Source organism: Jaculus jaculus, chromosome 21, assembly GCF_020740685.1.
Source record: "Jaculus jaculus isolate mJacJac1 chromosome 21, mJacJac1.mat.Y.cur, whole genome shotgun sequence".
Lineage (NCBI taxonomy): Eukaryota > Metazoa > Chordata > Mammalia > Rodentia > Dipodidae > Jaculus > Jaculus jaculus.
Genome location: NC_059122.1, coordinates 2,288,947 through 2,314,446, shown reverse-complemented (window position 1 = coordinate 2,314,446; position 25,500 = coordinate 2,288,947).

Here is a 25,500-nt window from a genome sequence, read left to right as displayed (position 1 = left end):
CACTGAGATCATGAAGTGTTCCATAAACCATTTATTGAGAAATCATTGACCATTAAATAAAATTCATTTCTATGGCTTGCTAAAAATTTATTACCATTTATTATTGAAATTATTATAAACTTTATGCCCTGCATATAAATAGATATGTATCTTAATAAATATTGTGAATAAGCATGTAACAAATACATTATAAATATTGCTTAGTACTTATATATCACTGGATGATCAGTAATTGGAAACAGAGTGCTATGCATGTAAAACCCATTGATACTATTAGGCATTTTTACCTTATTACCATCTTTTGGTAACATTGGTATGTGGGGTTTCAAATTCCTCAAAGAGAAGAAGTTAAAAGTTTCTAATGAAGTGATTTGTTAAATCATAATTTTATAGATCTGAAATCTCTTCACATATAAGCGAATGACTTGGGGGAACTTTTTACATTATCTTTGTATTTTCTTTCTGATAGGTTTGTGAATAAACTGTTGCGAATAAAATCTGTGCTTTTATCATCATGGTCATTTCCCCTATGAAACTCTTTTCTCTTGATGTCCACATGAAATTAGAAATGGTGGCAGGGCTGCTTTTGCTCAGAGCGTTGATGTGCTTGTCACAAGGGATGTCTTCCTGGCTGCCATCCCCACTCACTGGCTGCTCCTGTAGCTGGAAGCTTCACGTTAGAGGTGGCAGTGGATGTGAAAGATGCGAGAATGCGGCAGCCCTGTGGCCTGTGGACCTGTTGTCTAAGCCTTGGCAGCTCACGCCCACGCCTCTTAGCTAAAGGAAAATGAATCATTTGGACATACACCTCTATAGAATTTTGTTACTGGGAGCAAAACGTTAAGTTCTGACAGATTGAGAAGAGGAAGGTCAAAACACTTTGCATACAGATTCATATGAAATATGATCATGTCTGGGATGAATTAAAGATATTTTCCCAATTGCAAAGGGAGGGGAATGGTGGAAGCTAATCACCATCGACTGTGTAAATCAATAGCATGTCACCTTAAGTCACTGAAGCCATTCAAGTGAAATATTACCTTGCTGAACATGCAATGTCATGACAAGGAGGCCTTGAATCAGTCTCTAGAAAATCACCTTTCCTCTGAATTGATGGAGCATTGGGGCTGTGGTAAGCATCTGCCAGTCACTCTCCCCACATTGTATCAGGAAACTCTACCTATTCAAAGTTTCCATGCACATTAATGACTCCATACAAGAGTTGACAAGAGTATCGAGGAAGGTAATTTGACATCGGCAATCACGGAAGACATGTCGGCATATTAGAGCATGATGTTGGGCTTGTTGCTGTTCCTCCCCATGGCTACACATTTCAGCAAGGCCCTGTGCTCTAAGCAGCAGTCAGGAGAAAGGAAGCAGTTGTCTTTGGCTGTCTCATGAAATCAAGAAAAGCAGAATTTGGCTTAATGTTGCCTCAAACACCAAAAGCATGTAAACTAATGGGAGATTTCCTTGGAAATCCTAGATGAACACACTATTTCTATCCATTACTAGCTTCACTCATCTTCTAGTAAGGAGTGCTAAAAGAAAGCCCAAAACTCTAAGAAGTTAAATGGAATGAGCATCAGTACCTCAGAATATTCTACAGTCTCCTCTCTGTATCAAAAAGCACCAAATATAAGACAACCAAATTAAGAAGATCCATTTACCATTTCACATTTTAGTCATCTGGTGAATTTTTTTTCAGAAATAATTTGCAGGTTATAGTGATCTGACCCAAAGCAATACCCATAAGCAATTTTAGCACATAGGACAGAGAGAGAGAAAACTTTGAGAGAGAACATATACACACCTGAACAGAAAACCTAGGTTGTTGTCTCAGCAGCAGTCATGTTAATTTTTATTCTTCTTGACCAATTCTTCCAAATCAAATATTTGTTGGAACCAGTTGCACATAATTGTTTAAGATAAATTTAATCTAAAAAGTCACCATGTCAAAAATACCTGAAACATTTGAACATTTCAATACATTTTTTATAAGGAAAGCAAACAGAAAGTAATGGATTTATTCCTCATTGTATTTGGGGTCAATCTAAACATCATTACTGTGCTCCAGAAAATACACCTATTTTGCTGCTATGAGGACAAGATCAATCATGAAAAAGATAAACTTTAGAAAGAACTGAAATTTGGGTATTTTGGAGAATAACACAGAATGGAAATTCATTTAGATAAGAGTCATTTGGAAGAAATTGGTTCACATATCTCTAAAAGACAAAGTTGTAAAAGTTCTTTATCAAAATCATGTCATCTGAGTTGGATATTACACTACTTAGCTATCACAAAACAAAAATGAGTGTTTTTTTTTTAAAACACTGTGATTTAGAATTAGGTATTATAAGAGAAAATTCCTATCCCTAGTTGTCCTAAAAATAATCTTTGGGCTTGGTGTGGTGATGCACACCTTTAATCCCAGAACTCAGGAGGCCAAGGTAGAAGGAGCCCTGTGAGTTCGAGGCCAGCCTGAGATTACATAGTGAATTACAAGTCAACCTGGACTACAGGGAAACCCTACCTTGAAAAAACCAGTGTGTGTGTGTGTGTGTGTGTGTGTGTGAGAGAGAGAGAGAGAGAGAGAGAGAGAGAGAGAGAGGTATGCATGTATGTATTTTGGAGGACATTGATCAGCAATGTAAAATCCATTCCTTGGAGGTATCTACTCATCTATTTTATTATAGCAGCTTACAGCAGGTTGAACCAAAATGTGATATGTCTCCTTGATCTTATAACCATGTATGTTCTGTGAAGATTTTTGCCTTGGGCACTTTTAATATGCGTATGTTGGTCAAACTCTGGCTGAAGGGGCTGAGTATACAAATCAGACTTTTTCTTCACCAAAATAAAAAGTAACAGTATCTAATCATTGTACCTTAATATGTTATCCATCACTTACAGATTACGTCATCTAAGAGGGCTAGTTTAAGCAACTTACTCCATGCCAACGAACATTTCTTCAAATGCACAGCTGGTAACTTCAAGGTAACATTCACAAATTTCAAAGGTTCATGGGTTTTGCAGATTAGCTGATCTATGAGGGGAAAGTTGAATTTCACATCAAGGTCCAAGATTGCAGACAGCGAGAAGACATCAAGCCAAAACTCCAGAAATCAGACACCTAAAGGACAAGGGGAAGTCACAATACAAGTGAGTATTGCTAAATGACAGCTCCACTTCCTAAGTAGATTGAAGTTCTCAGCCTTTACCGACCTGACAATCATGTTCAGAACTAAATAAAACCAAAAAATCAGTGGTAGGACGCTGGGCGTGGTGGCGCACGCCTTTAATCCCAGCACTCGGGAGGCAGAGGTAGGAGGATCGCCATGAGTTCAAGGCCACCCTGAGACTCCATAGTGAATTCCAGGTCAGCCTGAGCTAGAGTGAGACCCTACCTCAAAACACCAAAAAAAAAAAAAAAAAAAAAAGGAAAGAAAAGTGAAGACACAGAATGAGTACAAAGAAAAATCAGTGTCATAATGACGGGAATGCCAAGAGAAATGTCCCTTGTAGTCAAAACCTTGGAATGGACAAACACAGTGAAACCAACACAGCAGCACTGTGGTAAAATAACTGAAAATCTGTCAATGACAAAAACCTTTAACTGGGCTGGGGGAATGGCTTAATGGTAAAGGCGTTTCCCTGCAAATCCTAAGGACCCTGGCTCAATTCTCCAGGACCCACGTAAGCCAGAAGCACAAGGGGGCACATGTGTCTGGAGTTCGTTTGCAGTGGCTGGAGGGCCTGGCGTGCCCATTCTCTCTCTCTATCTGCCTCCTCATCTCTCTCTCAAATAAATAAATAGTATTTTTTTAAAAAGAGCTGGAGAGATGGCTTAGTGGTTAAGCACTTGCCTGTGAAACCTAAGAACCATGGTTCAAGGCTCCATTCCCCAGTACCCACCTAAGCCAGATGCACAAGGCGGCACATGCATCTGGAGTTCATTTGCAGTGGCTGGAGGCCCTGGTACGCCCATTCCCTCTCTCTCTTTCTTTCTCTCTCTCCCTCTGCCTCTTTCTCTCTCTGTCTGTCACTCTCAAATAAGTAAGAATAAACAAAAAAATTTCTTTTTTAAAGTGTTTAAGTAACCAGGGAATGGGAGCACTTAGGGAGAACCCTAAGACTGGCAGGGAATTTTTCAGAATACGGGATGGAAGCTTGAAACAATGGGTTGACATTTTTAATATTGCTGAATTTCAGTGTTAAAATTACACCTATTATAAAAACATGCTTGGGTCTATACACAAAGGTGTGTGTGAGAAAGAGAGAGAGCTGGGAGAATATAAACTCATTATAACTCTTCTCTGGGCTTGCACGGGGATGCTTCAGAAATGAGCTGTGTTCAGTAGAGACCTGAGGGGTGGGGGAGTCAGGTAGCTCTTCTGGGCAGTTAGGGTGACTGGCCCCCTTGAAAGTAAGAAACAGGAATGTCTTTGGGTCTCCCCTGGTGATCTCCTCTTTGCTAGAGATCAAAGGATGATCTGGACTTTCTTGTCTTGCCTAAAGGAAATCTGTCTTTCCACAGACAGCTGCGTTGGACATGGGAGGGAGGTTTCTCCTAGGGTTTAAATCTAATCTTGATGCTGTGGTTGGTCAGTCTTAGACCCCAGAACGTGGCTGGCCTCCTCCTGAGACAGCCCCTAGCCACAACCAGCCAGCTGTCCCTCAGTTCACCTGAGCCAGGAGGTGGGGCCCACCACCGTAACCTTTGTGAGGGCAGTGCCAACTTTGTGCTACCTGACCACTGGGCACCGCTCATGCTGGGCTGAGCTGAGGGGAGACCCCGTCCCCGATTTCCATGGGGGTTCCTTCTCCACCTGGCAGGAGCGCTTTGAACACTTCCCTGTCCTTTCCATGGTTTTTTCCAGGCCCACCACGTGGGTTCTCAAGCCATGTGGATGTCTTTCCTTGGCTCTGTACTTCCCTAAGTATATATGGTAATTTAATAATTATCCTTCTCAGTTTATTTTATTCAATTCTTCGTTTATAATTAGTCACAGCTGGGCATGGTGGCACATGCCTTTAATCCCAGCACCTGGGAGGCAGAAGTAGGAGGATCGCCGTGAGTTCGAGGCCACCCTGAGACTCCATAGTGAATTCCAGGTCGGCCTGGGCTAGAGTGAGACTATCTCGGAAAACCAAAATAAATAAATAAATAAATAAAATTAGACACAAACCTAGGATTTGGGATGCAAGGACTTTGCTGAACTCTTACCACCCCATTACAGACCTATCACAAAAGAGCACACACCAGAATGATCATCATTAAAAGTTTTAAGATGGGCTGGAGAGATGGCTTAGCGGTTAAGTGCTTGCCTGTGAAGCCTAAGGACCCCGGTTCGAGGCTCGGTTCCCCAGGTCCCACGTTAGCCAGATGCACAAGGGGGCGCACGCGTCTGGAGCTCGTTTGCAGAGGCTGGAAGCCCTGGCGCGCCCATTCTCTCTCTCTCCCTCTATCTGTCTTTCTCTCTGTGTCTGTCGCTCTCAAATAAATAAATAATTAAAAAAAGTTTTAAGAAAGCAAACTATAAAGCCTTTTGCCTCCTTTTTGCAAGTCACATCTTCTTTTCTCTCATTACCCTGTGCTCTACTTAGATCGTTCCAAGTCTTTACGTTATAAAGCCACTGTTGTCCCAGGAATGACAGCCAATAAACTGTGGATATATGCGTCTGCCCTTTGGACACTGTGAATCACATTTTATAATTCCTTGCTTGGGAAACTCCACATATGTAAAGGTGCTTTGTAGAAATGAAGATATACTACTACACAGAGGCTTGGATTATCCAGGAGTGCTTTTGATCACCGTGCAATTTGAATCAGCTTTCCAACCACTGTGATGGGTAAATTTTGCTGTCAACTTGTTCAGGTTAGAAATCCACAGGTTCGCCTCTTGGCTGAGTCTCTTAGCTTGCTTCCAGGAAGGATTAACTGAAGGAAGAAATCCCTTCCCCAGAGTGGGTGACCTCCTTAGCAGGGGCTTTATGGAAGGGTGCCCTCAGAGCAAAGAGCCCCTTCCTCCGACCTGGCTGCCAGTGTTGCTTGCTGTCGAATGCCTGTTCATCTCTCCTTCCTCTGCAGAGGGACCAAGTTTTCTCAGCCTTCCAGCTTGGGCTGAGGGCCAGCGACTCCCCAAGAAGCCTTCATGCCTTCAGTGCTCAACTGGCATGGCTGAGGCACCCGGCCACACGGACTGAGCAGCTAGCAGGCTCCTTAATTCAAGCCTGCCAACTGCTATTGGTGGGCTGCCATAAGCTAATCCACTAAATTCCCCCTTTGAATACAATTCATTCCACTGGTTCCTTTCCTCCAGAGAGCCCTGACTAGTACAATTATTTTGCCTAAAATCATGAGCTAGCACATCTATTATGTGGAATTCTTTGTGCCTTGGTAATTTTTTTTAAATATTTTTTTTGTTCATTTTTTTATTTATTTATCTGAGAGTGAAGACACAGAGAGAAAGACAGATAGAGGGAGAGAGAGAGAATGGGCGCGCCAGGGCTTCCAGCCTCTGCAAACGAACTCCAGACGCGTGCGCCCCCTTGTGCATCTGGCTAACGTGGGACCTGGGGAACCAAGCCTCGAACTGGGGTCCTTAGGCTTCACAGGCAAGCGCTTAACCACTAAGCCATCTCTCCAGCCCGCCTTGGTAATTTTTGAACAATAAAAATTTTTAGAAATATTTCATTGATAAAATATCTTTGTCCAAATTATAACGTTTTTGGATGTGTGTGTGTGTATGCGTTTATAGGCACATGTGTGTGCAGGTGTGCACGCATTTGAAGGCCTCAGGTCAATGTTAGGCATCTTCCTCAGTTGCCTTCCACCTTCATTTTTTAAATATTTTTTAATTAATTTATTTGAGAGAGAGAAAGAGGGAGAGGGCGAGAGAGAGAGAGAGAGAATGGATGCGCCAAGGCCTCCAGCCACTGCAAACCAACTCCAGATGCATGTGTCCCCTTGCCCATCTAGCCTATGTGGGTCCTGGAGAATCGAACTGTGATCCTTTGACTTTGGCAGGCAAATGCCTTTACCACTAAGCTATCTCTCGAGCCCTTATTTTTTTTTTTTTTTTTTTTTGAGACAGGGTCTCTCAGTGAACCTGGAGCTTCCCAGGTTAGGTTCAATTATCTCGAATATCTGGCCAATGAGACCCTGAGATCTGTCAGCCCCTGCCTCCCCAGAGCTGGGATCAAAGATATGTACCACAATGCTTAGCTTTATGTGGGTGCTGGGGACTGAACTCAGTTCCCCATGTTAGCGTAGCAAATAGTTTTCCCCACTCAGCTATCTCTCCAGCCCCATATATTTTTGTATGTGGAAAACCATAAGAAAATGTCCGGGTGCTTCAAGTGTGGGTCACTTTTTGGTATGTAACAAAGTATTTACTAGTTTGTTTTATTACTTTCATACATAAATGTATTACTTTGGTGCCAAACAAAATTTATATTATAAATTTAATAACATGAACATAGCCAAAATTTAAGATTCACAACACTGAAATAATTATTTAAATATTTATTTATTTATATGAAAGAGAGAGCGACAGACAGACAAGTTAGAGTAAGAGCCTCATACCACTACAAAGAAACTCCTGATGCCTGAGCCACTTTTTGTATCTGGCTTTACGTGGGCACTGGGAAATCGGACCTGGGTTATCAGGCTTTGCAAGCAAGAACCTTTAACCACTGAGCCATCTCTCCAGCCCAATCACATTTTAAAAATTGATTCTCAAGCCGGGCGTGGTGGCGCACGCCTTTAATCCCAGCACTCGGGAGGCAGAGGTAGGAGGATTGCCATCAGTTCGAGGCCACCCTGAGACTACATCATGAATTCCAAGTCAGCCTGGGCTAAAGCGAGACCCTACCTTGAAAAACAAAACCAAACAAACAAACAAACAAACAAACAAAAAAACAGCTCACAGCATTTGAACTCCCCATTCTGTCTTCAGGTTCAAGGGTTCTTACTGCAATGTGCTTGTGCCTGCCTCCTGACCCCCGGAAAGAGTTTGACACCTGACTCAACTCATGGAAAAAGAATGCACTACCTTATGACGGGCGTGGTGGCGCACACCTTTAATCCCAGCACTCAGGAGACAGAGGTATGAGAATCGCCATGAGTTCGAGGCCATCCTGAGAATACATAATGAATTTCAGGTCAGCCTGGGCTAGAGTGAGACCCTACCTCGAAAACACAAACATACAAACAAAAAAAAAAAAAAAAAAAAAAGGAATGCACTACTTTAGAAATAAACTAAAAAACATTACCACACAAGGTGAAATGAACACATAGGGATGGTCTAATCAAACAATGAACAGCTCAGTCATTTTCAGGCCACGTTGCCAGCTTGTTTGCAATGCCTTCATGCAGGCAGAGAAGACAGTGGTATTGAACCTAATCGCCAACTTGGGGTCTGAACTGTAGATCTTTCGGGGATGTGTGTAGACTTTCAGTGGTCAAAATTTATCTGGCTTGAAGTCAGCAAATTGACTAGTGTTTGTGATTATCAGAAAAATCAAAACTATATCAATGGTTGCAATCATTAATCAAAAAGAATCTATCAGTGAACAGAGAGTTGGCAAGTTATGTTTTAGCGTGAAAGTACAGTGAAACAGAATGTTCGGTGGTGTTTAAGTACCTTCAAATGTAGCTAAAATATATGCTTAATGTAGCTAAAATATGTAGCTGAAATAATACTTAGAAGATGTAAACATCAATTTTTACTTAGCCATAAAGATAACATTGATGCTTATGTTACTATAGAGTTGCGTGTAGGCAAGATATTTTCCTAAGAGTTCAAGTCTTAATAGATGTGGTAATGTATCCTCCTTTTGATCATAATTATATTTTCTTCATTAATACTTAATGTAGGTTTTGAAATTTAGCCTTCCATGAAAAAAAATGATGGAACCAAATTATTACTCTATGTCTTCCATGATAATTTATTTCTACACAGTTAATTAAGAAAAAAAAATTAGCTATTTCAAGAACCAGGGCATTTTACTTTTTGCTATCATTATGGCGGCTTAGGCAAATGAAATGTACATCAATGACAGAAAATATTATCAGCTAGATTTTTAGATAAAGATAGCAACACCTACTGAGCTGTCCATCTATATTTGACCCTTGAGTCAGACTAACTCCTTGAATATCATTGCACTCACAGGATAATATAGATATTTTGTATTAAAGTTCCCAGGAAGACTTGATATCTGTGTTAAGCATGAAAAGCTGAAGAAAATTTCAATGATTCTGGGAAGTTGGAATGTTGCAGGTCCAGTCAATTTATGTTGGGGTGACTTAAGGGGCTAATTTTTGTTTTATTTTATTTATTTGAGAGAGAAAAAGGGAGAATGGGCACACCAGGACCTTTTGCCCTGCAAAAGAACTCCAGACGCATGCGCCACCTTGTGCATCTGGCTTACGTGGGTCCTGGGGAGTCAAACCTGTGTCCTTTGACTTTGCAGGCTAGCACCTTAACCGCTAAGCCGTCTCTCCAGCCCCATGAGCTGATTTTAGAACAAAGAGATTATTTGGAGATCTGTGATGTGAAAAATAGCTTTGCAGGGTGATAACTATTATCCAGTTGTACACATTCTCCTAGTGGTCCTTTGCTTTAAAACAAATTAAAAATAATCACCGAAGAAGCCATAATTGAGTAACTGATAATGATTAAATTGATTTAGGTCACCATGCAAGTGACCTAAAGATACCTAGTAAAATGACTTTATTTTACTCTACACTTGTGTCTCTTTAGAGAAACACTATTTCTATCTCTATGACATATTTATTTATTTTTGTCTGTGATAAAAGAATTTACATAACATTGCAAACTTAGTGTAAATGACTAGATGTTAAGGGTGTGAATTTCATTAGAATTTTAATAGCATGAGCTGAATTGAAGGAAAGAAGATGGTGTGGTATGAATGCACTGAGAGGATTTGCATAAGAATGGCTTAGAGTTTCCAGGTAAGAATCAGGTGTGTTGGATAGTAATTTCCACTTTCATTCATTCACAGATATCTTTAGATTTTTTTTTTTTTTAAGTACCTGAGATCTTTGACATCTGGGTATAAGAGGCAAAGAAATAAATGCATTACATAAACTATTCAATTTGCATTCATTCATATGCAGATGATTCAATGAGACTTGAGTGATATCACAAAAATGTATGTTTCCTGGGCTGTAGAGATGGCTTAGTGGTTAACTGCTTGCCAGTGAAGCCTAAGGACCCCGGTTCAAGGCTCGATTCGCCAGGACCCACGTTAGCCAGATGCACAAGGGGGTGCACACATCTGGAGTTCGTTTGCAGTGGCTGGAGACCCTGGCATGCCCATTCTCTCTCTCTCTGTCACCCTCAAATAAACAAGTAAAAATTTAAAAAAAAATTTTTTTAAATGTGTGTTTCCTGTTTAAGTAATTCCATCAAATCGTCTCCCAAACTGTATAAGAGAAAGACATTTGGGGAGAAACATCTTTGTTTTCTCATTGTTTACCTAATATTCTCAGTGAAACTTCATTTGTATTGCTTTCACAACCATGACTGCAGAACAAAGAGATTTTCTGTACCAAAGAAGATTCTCGAAGATAGCTATTTGTAAAACTCCAAATATGTATGTCACATGAGACTTGAGAGTCCCCTCTGGGTTCGTATAAGAAATTGCTTTTTCACAGGGCCTTACGTCCTCCTTTAGAATTGTTAATGAGGGCAGGGAGGGTCCCTGCAAACAAAGGCTGGTGTCTGCAGATAGGCAGCTGTAACGCCAATACCTCAATGGCGTGGACTTGGGGGATTCTGAACTAATATGTGGACACTAAGATGAGGGTCAGAACACTGCAACGCACTTTTCACTAATATCTTCACACGCTCGTGAAAAGTAGCCCTTAAAGAGGCAGCAGACCCATGAGTCGGCAGTGTGACCGGGGCGTCACATGACAGACATGGCATTTTCCTTGTTAACCGCAGCGGTCAATTTGAACGCTTACAGATAAATTAGGGCTTTGTGAAGCCGCGTCTTCACACTTCTCTTTATGCCATTTATAATAGTCACCGTAGCCTAACTCATCTCTCCTCCCAACACACACACACACACAATGCGCACACACACCACACACATACAATGTGCACACACACACACAATGCACACGCACACACACACATACACACACACCATGCACACACACACACAACACACAATGCACACACACAATGCACACGCACACACCGCACACACACACAAAACGCACAAACGCACAATTTGGGTGAGAGTCTGCGTTGTTTTTGACACTGAAGAGCTACTTCCAGCCCAGGGCCATTAAGCAGAGAGCGGGTCACCTCACCACCACCTCTGTGTCCCTCAGTCCTGCCCAAGACCCAGGATTCGAACCCTGGCCCATCAGGACCCACATCTCCCAGCCAACGCCACCACTGCCTCGCAGCACAGGCTCCACCTCACCAGACAGAGGCTGAGACAAGTTTTTAATCTGAAAGCTGGCTCCTGGACCCCTCAGTCAGGCAGATGGCAGTTCACCCTGGCTGCCCAGCAGATTCCGGAGTGGCTGGCCCTTCACACATCACCCCTGCTAACAGCGACAGCTGGCAGTGAAGGATTAAGAGTCCTCCCTGAAAACTAAGGGGAACTAAGGAGTTAATAACTAACCTTAAGATTAGAATGGAGGGCTGGAGAGATAGCTTGGCGGTTAAGGCACTTGCCTGCAAAGCCAAAGGACCCAGGTTCGAGTCCCCAGGACCCATGTAAGCCAGATGCACAAGGTGGTGCATGTGTCTGGAATTCATTTGTAGCGGCTGAAAGCCCTGGAGTGCTCTCTCTCTCCCTCTCTCTTCCTCTCTCTCCTACCTTCTCTCTACCTGCCTATTTCTATCTCTCTCTCTCAAATAAATAAAATATTTTAAGATTAGAATGGAGACATCCAGTCCTCCCTAGTCAATTCTGCTAAAGAGCCTATTCCGAGCAAATAACTTTGATGCCTTAACTGCTTCCCTCGGACCTGTAGCTGATTCGGTCTGTTTTTCTTAGGGTCCTCCTATGAGCTTGAACCCCTGACTCAGTGCTTCAGCCTGCATCTCGTGGGAAGGCTGCTGCCCTCACTGTCCCTCAATAAACAGCCAGTCTGGAGAGATCCAGTCCCATGTCCTTTCTTGCTTTTCTCTTAAGCTTCCCTTACGGAGCAAAGTTCTCAGCTGACTTAGAAGTCAGCTTTCCTGGGAATGTGACAAGTCCACACCTCTGCCTCCTCTGTTGAGGAGGGCGGTGGTGAGGGGCACCTTCCCTGAGTGTGCCAAGCCCGCAGACGTCCTCCTGCCAATCAGCCTTGCCCTGGCTCTTCACAGGGGCATCTGCTAGCCCGACTTTACTCACAAACACAGGCTGGGTTGTGGCACGCTTCTGAAGTCGCCATTGTACTGCCTACCATCACTAGAAATCACCTACATCGGGCTGGAGAGATGGCTTAGTGGTTAAGCGCTTGCCTGTGAAGCCTAAGGACCCCAGTTCAAGGCTCGATTCCCCAGGACCCATGTTAGCCAGATGCACAAGGGGGCGCAGGCATCTGGAGTCCGTTTGCAGTGGCTGGAAGCCCTGACGCATCCATTCTCTCTCTCCCTCTATCTGTCTTTGTCTCTGTGTTGCTCTTAAATAAATAAATAAATAATGAACAAAAATCATTAAAAAAAAAAAAAAAAAGAAATCACCTACATTGTAGAGTTCACATTTCTAACTGTTCAGGGCACAATGTGGGAAGCCGTTGAAATATTCACCCTGACAATACTCACCACATCTTTTAGTTGTGCTTGCTTTTGAATTTTAAGCATTAGGTAATATATTTCCTCCAAGCCATGTATTTAAACTTGGTCTAATAGAAATGACTTATGCTCAGCTCCAATCCTTTAGCTCAAGCAGATGTAGTGAAATTCTCACCTCATGCAACCCACTTACCAGTGTTCTAAACACATTATATATGTGTGTGTGTACACACATTACATATTTTTTAAATATTTATTTATTTATTTATTTGGGAGTGTGAGCGTGTGCCAGGGTCTCTACCTACTACAAGCGAACTCCAGACACATGCACTACCTTGTGAATCTGCTTATGTGCATCCAGGAAAATCAGTCTGGGTCATTTGGCTTTGCAGGCAATTGCCTTAACTGCTAAGTCACCTCTCCAGCCCACATTTTTTCATTTTTAATATTAATAAGATTGAACACTTATGCTAATTTTTTGGTTTTGGTTTTTCAAGGTAGGGTCTCACTCTGGCCCAAGCTGACCTGGAATTCACTATGGAGTCTCAGGGTGGCCTCGAACTCATAGCAATCCTCCTACCTCTGCCTCCCGAGTGCTGGGATTAAAGGCGTGCACCACCATGCCCGGCTTTTATGCTAAATTTTAATAGGAGAAATCTCTGTTTTGAGTAGTCCACATTAGAATTGTCAAGTCTTTTGTGACGTTCTTTTAAAGTAGGAGATCACTGGGCTGGAGAGATGGCTTAGCGGCTAAGCACTTGCCTGTGAAGCCTAAGGACCCCGGTTCAAGGCTCGGTTCCCCAGGTCCCACGTTAGCCAGATGCACAAGGTGGAACATGCACCTAGAATTTGTTTGCAGTGTCTGGAGGCCCTGGCGCACCCATTCTCTCTCTCTCTCTAACTCCCTCTTTCTCTCTCTGTCACTCTCAAATAAATCAATAAAAATAATAAACAAAAAAAATTAAAGTAGAAGAGCACCAGAACAGGACCCCAGCCAGATTGTCCCACATTGCAATTTTGTAATTGTCATGGAAACCTGTTAATTGTGTTCTTTGCCATTTGAAGCTTTTCAGTCTGATGTGATCCCATCGGATTTCTTCCTTTTGTTTCTCATGGTTTTGGAGTCTTGTTCAAAAATTTATTTCCCATTCCAATGGGATTAGGCATTTGCCCTGTTTCATTTTATCATTCTGTAGTTTAAATTCTAATGTGTATCTTGAACCTATTTAAACTGATTTTCATTGCTAGTGAGAAATAAGTGTACAGTTTTATAGTTCTAAATAAATATAGGTGTACCGTTCCCCTAGAACTATTTATTGAAAAATACCTCCTGCTCTTTCTCCATCGAGTTCTAAGCACCTTGTGAGAAATGCTTTGAAGATGTTCCAGTTTACTTCTAGGCACTCTCTGTTCCACTGAAAGTTCTAGAATTCTGTCCCATTGCTCTATGTGTCTGTTTTCATGACAATACTGTGCTGACTTGATGAGTGTAACTTTGTACTATATTTTGAAACTAGGCAGTGTAATAACTCTTGCTTTGTTCTTAACAAATTCCATTTCATGTCATGTAATAGATCACACACACACACACGCACACACACACACACGCACATAAATAACTACTATCACCATTATGTCTGAAACAACAAAGTATTTCCTACGCTCAGCTACCAAGGGTAAAGGACTTTTGTGGTTGCCTGACACTATTAGAAAATATGCTTTATTCAAACTATTCTATCAAGTAATAAAACCATAGATATTAATAAATGAAAATACATCGTAGCTTTCTATAAGGTGGTGGCATCAGAAAACCAGTCCATCATCAGAGGTCAGAAAGAAAACAGGAACACCAAGATGCCAGGCAGATATCTAAGACTTTGAGTGAGACGCAGAGCCACACAGACGAATGGAAGGTTACACCTGAAAGTCTCTGTTTTATACGAAACCCAGTAATTATAGCTTCTAGACCAAGTGGCAATTACATAATGTCAGAAAATGACATAATGTCATTTTTTCATTATTTCATTATTTAACTTATCCCTGTAAGCCTTTTCTTTATATTAATGTCTCCACCAGCATAGTAGGATGCCATTTTTTCTTTAAATATACTAATTCTAATATTAATACTAATTACTTTTCCAGGTTGGTAACAACTGAATGCTATGTGTGATGCACGTGATAGAGGAAATAACTTGCTTTTGTACATAGCTAATTCTTGTGTGTGTGATTTTTAAACTTTTAAAATATTTATTTGCAAGCAAAGGTGGGCGCATGCCACTGCAAATGAATGCATTTGCCACTTTGTGCATCTGACTTTATGTGAGTTCTGGGGAATTTAACCCAGGCCATCGGGCTTTACAAGCTAGTGTCTTTCACTGCTGAGTCATCTCTCCAGCCCAAGTGTGTGTGTGTGTGTGTGTGTGTGTGTGTGTGTGTGCGTGTGTGTGTTTCAATTGATTCTATACCTAGGGCCTTGTGCATAAAAGCAAGGGATCTACAGAAATCTTTGTGTAAGCTTAAAGGAATTCTCCCAAGAGTTACAATAGCTTTTGCATTTTATATCAGCTTTTCTCGCCTTTGCCTATTCCCTATTTCCCTTTATTCCCTATTTCTGAATAATTTAAGGTTTCATGTAGAAGAAAAGAGATTGAAAGATCTTGCAGCGAACACAATCTGTAGCATTGGTCAAATTTCAGAGGCGACACGTGCCATGAACTAGTTGGACATTCTGTTTAAAGTGAAAATATGGATGATGGTGGGTTCTATATGAAAATGGCTCATCGTGCAAGTTCTTGCTGGCAATGAATTCAAGAAGGATGTAGGAGTCACAGGCAAAGTTATTTCCTCAAATCCTAGATTTTTTTTTAATCCAACCTAGTGGGAGGAATTCAGTAAAACTTATCGCAGCATCTGAAATTAATAATGACAATTACATAAAAAATTTAAAAATGGATAAATACTGAAAAGAGAAGTCAAAACTGTTTTATCTAATTTTAATAACCATGTATCAATATGTAAACACATATGGAAATAAAATGCCCAAAATAAAACATATAGTAAAGGGATTAATTTAATTTAATTAATTTATTTATTTGCAAGTAGAGATAGAGACAGAAAGAGAAAGGACGTGCCAGGGCCTCAAGCCACTGCAAAAGAACTCCACAGGCTTGTACCACCTTGTGCATCTGGCTTCACATGGACAGTGGAAATCAAATCTGGGTCCTTAGGCTTAAACTGCTAAGCCATCTCTCCAGCCCATTAGTGGGATTTTTAATAATAGTGGTGTGCACTCTTTGCCATTTCTAATGGTTACTTTGTTTGTTTGTTTGTTTGTTTACTTTTTTGAGAGTGACAGACAGAGAGAGAAAGAGGGGGAGAGAGAGAGATAAAGAGAGAGAGAGAGAATGGGTGCACCAGGACTTCCAGCCACTGCAATCGAACTCCAGACGTATGCGCCCCTTTGTGCATCCGGCTAACGTGGGTCCTGGGGAATCAAGCCTCGAACTGGGGTCCTTAGGCTTCACAGGCAAGCACTTAATTGCTAAGCCATCTCTCCAGCCCATTAATGGTTACTTTTATACTATGTATTAAATCCATGTGCTAAATAGGCCACTTTACTATTGTCTTTAGGTCAGATTAGTGTAAATTCTTACAAAAGCTATTCAAGAGCTGGAGAGATGGCTTGGCAGTTAAGCGCTTGCCTGTGGAGCCTAAGGACCCTGGTTCGAGGCTCGATTCCCCAGGACCCACGTTAGCCAGATGCACAAGGGGGCACACGCGTCTGGAGTTCGTTTGCAGTGGCTAGAAGCCGTGAAGCACCCATTCTCTCTCAATCTCTCTTTTTCTTTCTCTCTGTCTCTCTGAAATAAACAAATAAAAATTAAGAGTAATAAAAAGCTATTTAATATAATATTCTGGTTTATGATTACATAGAGAAAAAGGTATTGATCTAATGTGTTTTTCAAGCCTGGAAGTTTCCCCTGAATAACCCACAATCTACCGTTTCTTAGTGTTTGGTGAATACTTTAATGTAAAACTCCTTTTCTTGAGTGGCAGAAGAATTAGCATGGAGCTGTTGTCTTGTAGAAACTTCACGTATCTGGAATATATTGCCTATCTTGAAACTTTCAAATGCATTTAATTCTTTTGTGGCCTAATTTAAGAAGTGTCTGACAGAATTCTTAGCATACATATATTTAGTAAATAGTAGCAGGCAGTCTGAAGCTTGGAAAACAGACTGTGTCTTTAATTTATTCTTAAGGGCTGATTTCGACTGAATTTGTAAAAAATGAAACATGACAATAAGATAGGATGCCAACAAAAAGGAAAATCAATGTTATGACAAGTGAAATCATTCCTAGCCACATATAATTGAATATGGTTGGGTACATACTATAAGAATGTCATGGGGCTGTGAGAGATTGCTTAGTGGTTAGGGCACTTGCCTGCAAAGCCAAAGGACCTCGGTTCGATTCCCCAGGGCCCACGTAAGCCAGATGCACAAGGTGGCACATGCATTTGGAGTCTGTTTGCTGTGGCTGGAAGCCCTGGCATGCTCATTCTCTCTCTCTCTCTCTCTCTCTCTCTCTGCCTTTTTCCCTCTCTCAAATAAATAAAGGAAAATAATTTTTTTAAAAAAAGAATGTCATACTGATTAGCTGTCATTCATAGCTTGTCTATGTGAAGGTGGACTTTACCCCATCTTTTTCAAAAGTTTAGCTAGATGAATTATGTATTACATTAAAGTATTTTCTCTCTTATATCTAAGGAACATTTACCCATGAAACCAAGAGCAATTCCATTTTCTACAGGGAGAGCTTCACCAGAAAAGGTTAGCTGGATCCTCCCTTATGAGCCGTGAGCATGTAAAACAGCCAACGGAACACGGGAATCTTCCAGAACAATGTAGTCGGTTAGGCGAAGGCAATAGCACTGAGCACAGCTTTCCCAGAGCATCACTGAGCAGAAACAACCCGGACCCACGCAATGACAGAGCTATCCAGGGAAGAAGGAATCACCAGATTGTGCAGGCAGTCTGGCTCTAGAACCCCTGTGGGCACCAGAACCCAGATGCTCAAGTTCATTGTCAAAAAGTTGGCTATATGCACATCATCTATGCATAGCTTTCCACATACCTTGGATCATTTCCACACTGGTTATAATGTCTGCCATGGGGTCAGCGCTCTTCTCCTCTGTTAGTGAGGCAACGGTGGCAAGCAAGAGCGTGTGCACATGTTCTCTAAACACAGAAGTCTTTTACAAATGTGCTGCATGGGTAGTGGGGTCCTGAGACAATCCTTCTGTTGATGGGGACCCGAGTCTGTGAAGTCAGGAGACACCACCCACCCACCCAGGTTCAAGGACACGAGAGACAGTAGGGGCTGGAATTTCAAATGCACTTACTCCCTGTGTCTGAATAATTTAAAAAGTTTCATGTAGAAGAAAAGACATTGGAAGATCTTTCAGGGAATGCCGTCTGCAGTACTAGTCAAATTTCAGAGAAAACACACTCCATGAACTAGTTCGATATTCTGTTTAAGGTAAAAGTATGGATGGCTGTGAGTCCTACGTGACAAAGGCTCAGAAACAGGCAGGGGTTGGCATGAACTTAACATCTACACTCAGGGGACGGAGGCAGAGGCGAGCCTAGGTTATATTGCAAGACGCTGCTTGAAAACAAACTTCAAAGAAATCAAAACTAAAGAGAAGGAAATGGATAAAATAGGAGGTTGAGGAAATTGACTGATCCTAAGAAAGGTCAGTAAGATTATTGAGGTCGGGGCGGAGGTGGGAATGGACTGGTCAAGAAGTCACTGCATGGAAATCGAAGCCAGTCTTTGCACACATGAATTCATCTGACGGCATTTGGAAACGGAGGATCTCTCACAGATTCACGAAACGGTTCACACATGCCAAGTCAGCACACTCCAATCTACAGATTTGTACAGTTAAAATAATAATATAAGGGCTGGACAGATGGCTTAGCAGTTAAGGCGCTTGCCTGCAAAGACACAGGACCCAGGTTCGACTCCCCAGATCCCATGTAAGCCAGATTCACAAGGGGCACGTGCGTCTGAAGTTCGTTTGCAGTGGCTGGAGGCCCTGGCATGCCCATTCTCTCTCTCTCTACCTGCCTATTTTTGTATGTATATACATACATATATATATATATATATATATATATATATATATATATATATTTTGTATGTATGTATATATATATATATATATATATATATATATATATACATACATATCTCTAATAAATAAATAAAATATTTTTTAAAAAAATAATATAAAAACAGGGAATGGTAGGTTTGCTTAAGTGCTTTCCCAAATTCCACATATTTAGTATTTGGGCCAGACTCCAAATCCATGAGAAAATGTATCTACTGTTATACCAATGCCCTCTGCAGTTGTTAAGGAGAGAAAAGTCACTGGAATGGTTACAATAAGGACAATGCTAAGAGGCATAGCTGGATGAACCCTGGGTGACGGAGGTAGACTTTCACATCACCCCAGAGTGACTGATATAGGCCTTCACGTCCACCCTGATGAGGTGAGAAGACAGGAAAGTGGCAGGGGAATGACCAAAAATGGTATGGTAACTATGGACATCCAAGCACCGTTTAATGGGCTGAGCTGCCTATTTTCACTCCCATTCTACTCCATGAGATTTTCTACTCACACACACACTAAGAACTTAGCAACGTCATGATGATGTCAGCCCGGGAAAACATGGGGAAGACAGGCTGGCAGTGAGGATCTGGAGAACAGTAGGTGATTAGTGATGGGGTAAAGTGGGGATAATATGCTGAGCAAGTAAGGACCTTCCTGGCAGCTCATCCAAGAGAATTAATATCAGCCTCGTGAGCCAAGCATCCCATTAACTTTGCTCTGTAATAGAAAATCTCTCTCATAGCATTGAACGAAAGCCAGCAGTGAGTAGTGCCTCTGATCACCATTCTGAATATTTAATTTGTTTACCCCAGATGACTGTCTCAGGGTAGAACTCCAAGTTCATAGGGCAGTTTTAAGCAAAATCTTCCCTAATGAAGTCGAAAGGGTCGGGAAAAAGAATTCACATTTATAGTTCATTTGGAATCAGTGCTTTTCATTCCTCATGACCCCCTCCCCCGCCCCCCAACAATTACATAATGTGACTCCCTTCAGGTAGCTCAGGTTTACCGGTTACAGATGTGAGTCTGATTGTGTTCGATCCACCCTCTGTCATGTGTTTACCTTTGCTTTATTTTCCCCCTAAGAAAGTGACCTCACTGAGTGGCAGAGATGACCCTTGGCTGTGCAGACATTGGGCTTTGCAGGAAATGGTCCAGAAAGGCCAACTCTATCAGGAAGTACAGATGCTGCTCCTGCCCCTAAGCTGGCTTTCCTGGGACTGGTTATCCACGTGATCAGAGAGTGACTCGAAGTCCAGTGAAGGGGAAAACAAACGATAAGGAGGCAGCTTCCCTCCCACATGGCTTTTATCCAGACACATCCGTTACCCACGCCATCCAGTCCAGTTTCCTGGCACGTGGCCCCCAGGCCTGGGCAATGGGGTTAGCGATATTATTCTGGACCTTTGCAGACCCCAACTAGGCATCCTCTCCAAGTTGCCATAAAGAGGGGAGGATGTGGTTTTGGGGAGCTGAAGGCGCCCCAACTGTCAGCATCTTGCACGGGACACAGTGGACACAAGCGTCCCCAACCAGATACCCCTTCCAGCATCAGAAAAGTCGGCAGTAAAACTGAAAAAAAAAAACAATAATAGGGCTATTGTCAGCCTAATCCTCTCTGGTCCTTTAACTTGAATTGTTCTAGAAGATTGTGAGCTTTTGTTGCTGTTTTCACTGCAGACACTTCGACTTTACCTGATTAGAATCGAGGAGAGAAAAACGAACCATAGCTCGCTGAACCAAATCCCTACACATCATCCTGAACAAAAACTGAAATTCTATAACATGACAACAGTTGGAAACAGCTCAATTTAATTGTTCATTTTTTTTTTCTCATAGAAAAGTAGTGAAATTGAAATATTGATATCTTAGAACTTGCTATCTCTGCTCACCTTAGTCTCATGTATAATGATGTTCATGTAATTTTTACCTTCTAATGGGTTATGGATGAATAACTGGAAAGTATTTACAATATGGAACCAAAAGGGCCAGTCCTTCCAGAGCAAAGCTGACTGGCTTTTCTCGTTATGCATGCTAGTCGATGCCCCATTTGTGAGTCATAACTCAACAGTTCAAAATTGCTCTTACTGAATTACTTTTCAGTCATTACCAAGGCCCAAGTAGAGTAATCTTCAAGTAACAGAAGCATATGGTGACATTTGTAATGTCTCCAAGGGATTAAAAGGCAATTGTACTTGATAGAACATGAAAAATGTGAGCAGAATTACTTAGTTTCCCCCCCCACACACTGGTATCGTAAGTGTAGGAGAAAAGAAATAGTGAGAAAAATGGAATGAAGTTGGGTCTAAATTTTTATTCTTAATAGCTCATTAATGTAACTGATATTTATTGCATCCACCTGGCTTTATTTGTGGGTACCCTGGAAAGTGGGAACCTCCATGTAATTGATATATAACTGATGCAACTTACGACAATCTTAAGTAAGAAAAATATGTTAAATGTATTTTCTAGAATTACTCTTTAAGAATCTCTCACTTTTACAGATCATTTTGTCAATAAGCAATTATATAGTGGCAAGTGGTTATAAGTAAAAGAAGTAAATGTGAACCAAACAATTTTGCCTCTCTCTTAGAAGTTACTATGCCAATTCTCATCTCAAAAGAGTACAGATATTTTTTTCTACTTCAAAATATATAGCCTACTGTAATGGCAGTGTGAACTACCAGGGACATCACACTATTACATTATTACTAAGGTCATCTCTCACACTTATGTGTCAGTTGACTTAACTTGGAGGACAGACATTCCTAACTGTTTACCAGATCAACAGTGTGTTGGCAAAAAAGGAGCAAGTCTGTTGGGGTGAAACTTCAAATAAAAGAAAATGCTTTTCTCTCAGAAGAAGAGCATTAAGATGTAGAAAATGACACCATGACCAAGTAAGAGGAAACGGATTTAAGTTACACACAAGTTCTAATTGAAATCTTTTTTTTTTTTTTAAATAAACAGATCAAGCAGGCCTTGGTAATGTTTGTAACATACCTGTATAGTACAGTAAATATATATGTAAGGTCACAGCTTTTCATAGATTAAAAGATAAAAATAAAATGACCTCATAGTGTCTGACACTACCTACACAAGACCATCATAAGAGGAGGAAAAGATGATATCAAAATAAAAGAGAGACTGATTGAGATGGGGTGGGGATATGAGAGAGGATGGCATTTCAAAGGGGAAAAGGAGGGAAGGGACGGTATTACCATGGGATATTTTTTATAATCATGGAAAATGTTTTTAAAAATTGAGAAAAAATAAAATTAAATAAATAAAAAGAGAATGTTTTGAACTGAAAAAATTTCTACTTGAATTTTTTTTTTTGTGGGGAGCTCTGTTGGGAATCAAATCCAGGGTCTTATGCATGGTAGATAAGCACTCTACCAATGAGTTCCATTCCCAGCTAAAAAGGGCAACATGAGGGCTGGAGAGATGGCTTAACAGTTAAGCGCTTGCCTGTGAAGCCTAAGGACCCAGGTTCAAGGCTCAATTCCCCAGGTCCCACGTTAGCCAGATGCACAAGGGGGCGCACGCGTCTAGAGTTCGTTTGCAATAGCTGGAGGCCCTGGAGCGCCCATTCTCTCTCACTATCTGCCTCCTTCTCTCTCTGTCTGTCACTCTCAAATAAATCAATAAAAATATATTTTTTTTAAAAGGACAACATGAAAGAAGAAAGGAGAGTTCACAAAGTCTTCTAAATTATGTATGTATCTCTTAGGTATAATTACCGGCACATGCTCAACAGTATGACCATTAATTTCACCAACCTAAAGATAAACGCCGTAAGGGCTTTCAACATGCAATTGAGCTGTTATATTAAACACGAACTCTTTCAAAGTTACAAAGGAAATTATGACAGTTGGAACTCCCAAGGCTATAAGTGCTTACATGAATTTATGAATGCTGACTTTTGGTCTTTATTGGTGAATATACCTATTAATTTTTCCAGCCTGAACTCAACTGTGTCTAACCAAAGTGGCCTTCCTGCTGATGGGGGGTCACGCTGGTGCCTTCCTCCCCTGCTGTCCTGCCCTCGATGCAGAAGTCCTGAGAGACTTCCGCACTGAGAATGTCAACAGCGTGGTTCACACCAGGCTAAGAATGTAGGCTCGGGAAGCTTCCACTGCAATGACCATCCTTCTTCCAGGCCTGCTCAAGTCTGGAATTTCTGGGGCTTCTCCTAGCAGGAATTAGGACACTATTTTATTTTATTTTATTTATTTGAAAGTGACAGACAGAGAGAGAAAAGGCTGATAAAGAGAGAGAATGGGCACACCAGGGCCTCCAGCCCCTGCAAACGAACTCCAGATGTGTGCGCCCCCTTGTGCATCTGGCTAACGTGGGTCCTGGGGAAGCGAACCTGGGTCCTTTGGCTTTGCAGGCGTGTGGGCATTCCATGTAAATACAAACTAATTTGACCGTGAAATAATACAGTGAAGTTTACAAACACGTTTATCTCCCCGTGACGGTGTATGGAAGGTGACTTCCTCACCAGCTACATCTCAGTTAAGTGTCACCACACCTTCTCCACTCATCATACTATTATATTTTGGGTTTTTTTTGGTTTTTCGAGGTAGGGTCTCGCTCTAGCCCAGGCTGACCTGGAATTCACTATGGAGTCTCAGGGTGGCCTCGAACTCATGGCGATCCTCCTACCTCTGCCTCCCGAGTGCTGGGATTAAAGGCGTGCGCCACCACGCCCAGCTTATTTTTGGTTTTTTGCCATTGATTGGTTCCAAGTAATTTACCCTTTTACTAAGTAACCACTGCATTTGGTTTCACGCTAATTGCCATATCAATTTTATACAGTTTTGGGAAAAGTACTTCATTGTCTGTATCCTCAGAAAAAGATGAGAAATCACAACAAAAATCAATTTTGGAGACAGTTGTACTAATTGTGAAGTCCTCATGTGGATTTTTTTAAAATATTTTATTTTATTTATTTATTTGAGAGTGACAGAGAGAGAGAGAAAGAGGGAGAGAGAGATTGAGAATGGGCACGCCAGGGCCTCCAGCCACTGCGAACGAACTCCAGACGCGTGTGCCCCCTTGTGCATCTGGCTAACGTGGGTCCTGGGGAGCCAAGCCTCGAACCGGGGCCCTTAGGCTTCACAGGCAAGCGCTTAACTGCTAAGCCATCTCTCCAGCCCTCATGTGGATTCTTAATTCTCCATTGGGAAGCAGGGCCAGGCACTTGTAAATTACTGGCTCTTAAGTCACCATATATTGCTTAAATTTTCTTATGTTAAAAATATTGAAATAAAGCCAGGCGTGGTGGTAAACGCCTTTAATCCCAGCACTCGGGAGGCAGGAGGAGGAGGATCACTATGAGTTCGAGGCCACCCTGAGACGACATAGTGAATTCCAGGTCAGCCTGGGCTAGAGTGAGACCGTACCTCAAAGAAACAAAAAAGAAAACATTGAAATAGCATAGACTGACTATCCAATGACACCGTGACTGGTGGCTGGTCTAAGTATTTCTTTCAGTAGCCCTCTGTCATTTCACATAACATTCTTATCCAGATAAATAGCATAAGCCACTTTATTTTCCTATAACAAAGTTTACAAACACGTTTATGTGTTTGGAGTGCTTGGTTAGCAAGTTCATTGCTAGTTTAAAAATTTTCCCATTTAAGTTTTTTTTTAAAAATGCCAACCTTTTTTGAGATGCTCATATAGACAGATATCTAGTCATACATCTTCTGTTTTTAATTTTATTTAATGATTATTAATATGAATAACTTTATTTTGAAATACTCCTGAATGCTATCAGAATTAATTAAGAAAATGTCATGAATGTCATTAGTATTTGACTATAATAATGGACTTTCTGGGCTGGAGGGAGAGCTTAGTGGTTAAGGCATTTGCCTGAAAAGCCAAAGGACCCAGGTTCAATTCCCCAGGACCCACGTTAGCCAGATGCACAAGGGAGCACATACATCTGGAGTTTGTTTGTAGTGGCTAGAGGCCCTGGTGTGCCCATTCTCTCTCTCTCTGTTTGTTTCTCTCTCTCTCTCTCTCTTTCTCTCTCACTCTGTCAAATAAATAAATAAATAGAAATATTTAAAAAAAATAATGGACTTTCCAAAATCTTGAAATGCTGGAAAATTTCACTCTGTTGAAAAACATAGTTATAAGTTGCTTATAAGGTATAACAGATTTCAGCTGGATTTCAAAGGGAAATAATGAATGAACAGAGTAAACAACGTCTGCCTAAGGCACTGGTATTGCCACCATCAGACTGAAAGCCACATCATTCTTTGATTGACCCAGGAAGTTCCATATACACAGTGCTTTGGGCTGTCGGATAAGCTGAGACTGCTCAGCCAGGTTCTGGTGAGCGGGAAGTTTCTGCCTGGCTTTCCTGTGGCAGACAATGGAGTGTGGATTACAGGTTCCTTTCCCTGGGCTGCATCACAATGCAGGGAGATGTGATAGAAAGGAAACTCTATCAAGGCACCATTGCAAACACAGGATACAAGCAATGTGGTCCTTCCGTGTGAGGAGAGGCTCCTGGTCATACTGAATGT